This window comes from Miniopterus natalensis, chromosome X (genome assembly GCF_054644295.1).
Source record: "Miniopterus natalensis isolate mMinNat1 chromosome X, mMinNat1.hap1, whole genome shotgun sequence".
NCBI classification, from domain to species: Eukaryota; Metazoa; Chordata; class Mammalia; order Chiroptera; family Miniopteridae; genus Miniopterus; species Miniopterus natalensis.
Window position 1 is genome coordinate 93,380,432 of NC_142103.1, and position 5,917 is coordinate 93,386,348.

Sequence of the window (5,917 nt, forward strand, 5' to 3'; positions counted from 1 at the left end):
ACTTTCCGCGCAACAGCGTCCCCCCAAAAACTGGGGGGGGGGGGATGCAAACCGCACCCAAACAGTGTGCGTGTGGTCGCCGGTTGCTTCTGCTTTGGCGAGCTCGCTTTTAAGGGGACACGCGAAGACAAGGTCGCGCGTGGCCCCGCCGTCCAGCAAGCAGCGTGGGCACCAGAACAGGAAGTCCGGCCTTCGGGCCCCCGCCCCCTGGTGGCGAGGACAGGCGACAGCGGGGCGAGGGCTTGAAGCCCGCCACCTGCCTGCAGAGAGCTGGCACGCATGCGCACAGAGGACGCCCCCTCAGGCGCCCCACACAGAGAGCGGGCTCCCACTTCCGGTGCGGCCGCGGACCACGAGGCGCGGTGAGGCGGCGGCTCCTGCGCGGCCGCTGCATGGACGGCGCGTCCCCGAAGCCATACGGCGAGGGGCTGCGGGGCCGCGGGCCCTGCACGCCTGCTGCCCAGACAGGCGGGCCCCCGAATCGTGAGTATTTTGTGGATTGCTTTCGGGGCGGTGGGTCCCTCGGGGTGCGCTCTGAGGTGAGGCCAGGCGCTGCTCTGTGGAGGCGCGGAGTTCGCCGGATTCCGTCAGAGTGCAAGGAGGTACAGGCTCCGGGCACCAGCGCACTGACGTTTTCTCTTCTTTTAGGGCCCCCGCTCTGCACCGCAATGCGTGAAGCTTTAGAACGCGCCCTAGATCGTGCGGAGTGTGTTATTGAAAGTATCCGGCAGAGACGGGCTAAGAGGAAATGCGCGGCCCGTGGGGGGAAATCCCTGCATGAAAAGCTCTATGACATATACGTTGAAGAGTGTGGGAGAGAGCCCGAGGTTGCGGAGGAATTAACACGCAATGTGAACCTGTTAGAGAAGCTCGTCACGAGGGAGTCCCTGCCCTATTTAGTGGTCAGCCTGTACGCGGGAGAGGAGGGCTATTCGCTGGTGCTCAGGGTAGAAAATAAGGCATATTCAGAGACCATCCGACTGCCTTATGAAGAAAGGGACTTCCTTGAATACTTAGATGCAGAAGAACTGCCTCCTGACTTGGTGGATCTCCTGGAAAAGTCTCAGGTTAACATTTTTCACAGTGGCTGTGTCATAGCAGAAGTGCGGGACTACAGGCAGTGCAGCGGTGCAGCACCCCGGGGTTACCAGAGCAGGCATATTCTCTTGCGCCCCACGGTGCAGACGCTAGCCTGCGATGTGCAGTCCATAAGCAGCGATGGCCAGCTTTGGACCCAGGAAGACAAAGTTTCCCTTGAGAGCCAGATGATCCTAGCTACAGCTGAGCCCCTGTGTCTCGATCCTCCTGTATCCGTGGCCTGCACTGCAAACAGGCTGCCCTATAACAAGGAAAACCCAGACACTCCCGAAATGAGAAGGAACTTCCAGAGGTATTCTGCAGCCTCCGAGAACGGGCAGCAGGAGCTGTCTTGTAGTCCACCCCCTCCTGAGCTAAGGGCATGGGCTCCTGACCACGAAAGCAAAGACAGTCAGGCAGGCCAGCCGTATGACCTCGAAATTTCCAAAGCGGAAGATTATATAGATCTGTGGAATGAAGCGGCACGTGACTTGGAGGCCCTCTCTGAAATGGATTTGGCAAACGGTGTTGAAGAAGAGATGCCTATTGAGTATGGTGACTCACAACCAACAGTCTGGCCAGCCCAGGAGGTAAAAGATAGTTCTCTATTTGAATGGGAAGATGATGATCCATTCGAGAAAAAGCTGCCCTTCATGCAGCCTCTTAATGATCCATTTATCTCTGGAAATGGATGGTCACCTAAAAAGGTCACATGTGGGAGGCAGATGTCTCACTGCTACTCCGCCACAGATGACCATTCCTATAGTTCCATTTCTGGGTCAAAGACTGGCCCTAGGAAAGTACGCAGTCAGTCCAAGACATTGGTGCAGAAGAACACCAATTGTCTAGTCAGGGTGTCACAGGGCTCCAGTGGCTCCGCCAGTCTGAGCCACCTTTCTCCAGGGAAAGCAGCCAAGAAGCCTCAGGCCGTGTCAGTTCGGTCTTTAATACTGGGGACGGGAATCCAGCTCGCACGTCCACCCATCGGTCTTCTCTCCAACTCAGTATACAGTTCCTTAGGCAAAAGTGTTACTCCACAGCAGGCAAGCAGCTTTCGTGAGTCTCCATCTCCTGCCCCAGCTTCGGAGCCACCAAGTCTTGCCCAGAAATTGTCTGTGGACATGAACCACGTCAGCACGTGTCCTGCAGCCACCCTGTCCACTGCCAGCTCAGCACTTACGACCCTGGCCAACCCGGTCAAGGCCAGCTCCACTGGCCCCAAGCTCATCCATTTGATGGGCCCTGTTCACGTAGTCCAGGCCTTGGTGAGAAGTTCCAACCCCGTGCAGATGTCTTCCCATGGGGCCAGCGCTCCTGCAAGAGTCAAGCCCAGCAGGGTGCCCTCAGGCCACCAGCCACAAAATGCAGGGCGGGCTGCACCACAGGCTCCTTCTCAAGCACGTGTTCAGTATGTGTTAGGAAACGTTTCAGATCTCAAGCCCGTAGGTATAGTCTGGGTCCCACAAGGTTTGGACATGTCCAACATCCAGCAGCAGGTCCAGCAGCCGCAGCAGCTGCTTTGTCAGGTGATTCCAAAGCCACAAGATCAGCAGCCCCCCACTTCTCCCCTTCAACAGCCAGTGCCCCAGGCTTCAAGTGCACTGAGTTCCAGCAGACAACAAACAGCCTTGTCTGCTCAGCAAGCTGCTGTCATCAACCTCAAGGGAGTAGGAAGTGTTCTGCAGCCCCAGGTAGCTGTGTTGTCTCAGCCTGGCTGTGCCAAAGCAAGAGCTGGGCAGAGTCTTCTCCAGCAGAGGGTCCAGCTCCCCTCTGCCTTCCAGCGGCAGCCGCAGCCCCAGCCCCAGCCCCAGCCGCAGCCGCAGCCCCAGCAGGTACAGTTGAGAATCTTGCAGCTTCCAGGGGCTGTGGCTAGAGCAGCAGCCCAAATAGCTCAGCCAGGTGGGGGCCTGCAGGGAGCATGCCAGGCCAAAGGCAGAAAGAGTGGGGGCCTGCCCGGCACCCCCAAATCCTGAGTCCTGCATTGTATTCTCTTTTGAAAACAAGGGCATCGACTAGAGTGAGTTCTGAGTTTTTGCTTCAGTCTGGCTTATTTTAATGTGTCAGTATTTTCAATTTAGATGTGCAAATTTTATACCAAAGCACAACCTGTGGTTTTTACATAGAAACTGGGTGATTTAATAACCTGGGATTGTTTTGCTTGTATCATTGTTTTGGTTGCTGTTGTTACATAGTGATTTCTATTTTAATGTTCTAAAGTATATCAAATCCACACTAGACTCAGACTCTGGAGCCTATTGTTTTTCTGAAACTAAATCTACAATATGGAGAAAGTTAACATTCTGTTAATTTAGCAAGACGAATGGGTTTTTAAAGTTTTGCTGAGTGAAGAAGCATATCACATAAAATGTACCATCTTAAGCACTTGAAAGTTGCATGTTGTGCAACAGGTCCCTGGAATTGTTCCATCTTGTCAAGTGAACCTGGCCCCTCCGTGAGCACCAGCTGCCCCTTCCCTGGCAGCCGGCTGGCTAGTGTCTGCTTCCCTGAGCCTGACTGCTTTAGACACTTCCTGTGAGTGCAGTCATGCAGTACTTGTCTTGTGGCTGGCCTCTTGCACTTAGCATGGTGTCCATCCGTGTTGTAGCAGGCTACAGGAAGGTCACAGCTTTTAAATGTTTTCACTGTACAGAATGTATCCTGAAGGGACCTATGAAATGTTAGAAATATCTTTCAGAAGAATGTACTTTGATATTTGTTTAGTTCAAAAGGTTTTTGCACAGTGTATGAGAATCAATTTTTACAAATGTGTGTGTGAAAAGTGTTAAGAGCACCAAAAATGATGTTCGTCACACCTATATGGAGACATGGGAGGCCTCCCGATGTGCCGAATGGATTAAGGCAGAGCTGTGGGCGGGCCGGTGTCCCAGCCCTTTCAAAGGCTCGGTGGCCTCAGTGCCCACCACTGAGCCCAGCTCTCCTCCTCCAGGCTGCAGCCAAGGCCTGGGAAAGGCATTTCTGGGACGTCTCGTGTCCTCTCTTTATAAAATTATAGTTTTAGAAGCCTAGCTTATTTGCAGAAAAGTACACAGCTGAGCATCTGGAAATGAGTTGTATCTGTTTGCCTTTCCCATGTTCGCAGCCATGTTAGAGCCTGAAGCCGAACCCGGCCTCTTTCCTTTGTTTTCCCTTCCAAGGATCAGTGATCCGTTGTCCCGCAGCCCTGCTCCCTCAGCCCTTCTCTCCTCCTGGAGCGTTCCAGTGGCCTCAAAAGATCCCTGAACTTTTCTGTTTGCTTTTCCCCTTCTTTGTATCGAGATGTAACTGAGAGAAGAAACAACCTGTGTGAGGTGTCCGGTTCAGTGGCATTTACTAATTTACAGTGTTGTGATGCCACCGTCTCTATTTCAAAAACATTTTGTCACCCCGAAGGCATCTCTGTAACCATGAAGCACTTGGTTCCCATCCACCCCGCCCCAGCCCCAGAAACCAGCAGGTTGCCTGCTGTCTGGACGGACCGCCCCAGTCTACACGGTTCCTGTGACGGGAACCATACAGTGTGTGGCCTTTCTCGTCTGGCCTCTTTTCCTTGGCATAATGGTTTTGAGGTTCGGCCACGTTGTAACATGTGTCAATCAGCCCTTGATTCCTTTTTTTTTTTAATTCTTTTTTTAAAAAATATATGTTTATTGATTTCAGAGAGAGGAAGGGAGAGGGAGAGAGAGAAACATCAATGATGAGAGAGTCATTGATCGGCTGCAGCCTGCAACCCGGGCATGTGCCCTGACTGGGAATCGAACCCCGATCGCCTGGATCCTAGGTTGACGCTCAGCCGCTGAGCCATGCCCGGCTGGGCTTGATTCCTTTTAATGTCTGGGTAACATCTGGTTGTTTGAATATGCCTCGTGTGTCCATCCACGCTCCACTGATGTGCACTGGCGCTGCTTCCACCTGTGAGATGCTGTGTATAATGTCGCAGTGCACGTTGTGTACATGTATTTGCGTGTCTCTTCTATTTTGCTCTGTTACAACTTTGAAGGGCAACCTGTCTACATAACATTTGTTTTTCTAAGTGCACATGTATGTTTCTGTGCCTTTCGCTCTAACGAAAAAGAAGGACATTTGGTTTGGCATTTCCAAAGGAGATGAGTGAAGGGGCAGGCAGCCGTGAGTCTCACTCGAAGATTTTTGATCGACTTCAAACACCTCAGCTCTACCATCTGAGGGACACCGCGCCCGTCCGAGCTCCTGCAGCCCATCCGGGACATCTTTGGCCGTGGTACCCTCACTTTAAGAAGCAAACCAGTGCAGTGACCAGTGGCAAAGAAGAGTTTACTCCCGGCCTTGGGAACCAACCAGAGACCTGAACTCAGGCTCTCACCACATTTGATGTACTTCCTCTCTTTGCTGGCCTTGTGTAATGTGGCGCTCCCTTCCCTGGCAAGCAAATAAATTCAGCTTTGTTTCACATAAGCTTTTGTGGTCTTTGTATTCTTCGCACGATCCCACCAAGGTTGGTACTATGATGCAACTGCCATGCTAATGAAGACAAAAGAGTATTTACCCTTGAAGTAAAATCCCAGAGAATGTGCCGATTCTGACAACTATGTAGGGAGGTGACCCATGTCCCTGGTACTGTGTTAGGCCCTAGGTAGCCCTAGGACAATAAAGATACCAAGGGAAAATATAGGGCTTCTTTAGAACATAGATCTTATCAAAACTCATGTAATTTTATACTTCAGCAATTTTAGCTGGATTCCCGCTATGAAGTCTCACTGGGGTAATGAAGGTTACGCATATAAAGATGAGTACACAATAGAGAGAAATAGGAAATAGCAGAAGGTTCAAGATTTTAGTGGCTATCACCCTGTCCCAGGTTAGA

The 5,917-nt window shown here is 52.0% G+C and overlaps 1 pseudogene; it reads left to right on the forward strand.

Annotated features, from left to right (window-relative positions):
- The first annotated feature begins 668 nt into the window (after nt 1–668).
- Nucleotides 669–5,402, forward strand: LOC148090625 (transcription factor SPT20 homolog pseudogene; annotated as a pseudogene).
- Nucleotides 5,403–5,917: the final 515 nt, after the last annotated feature.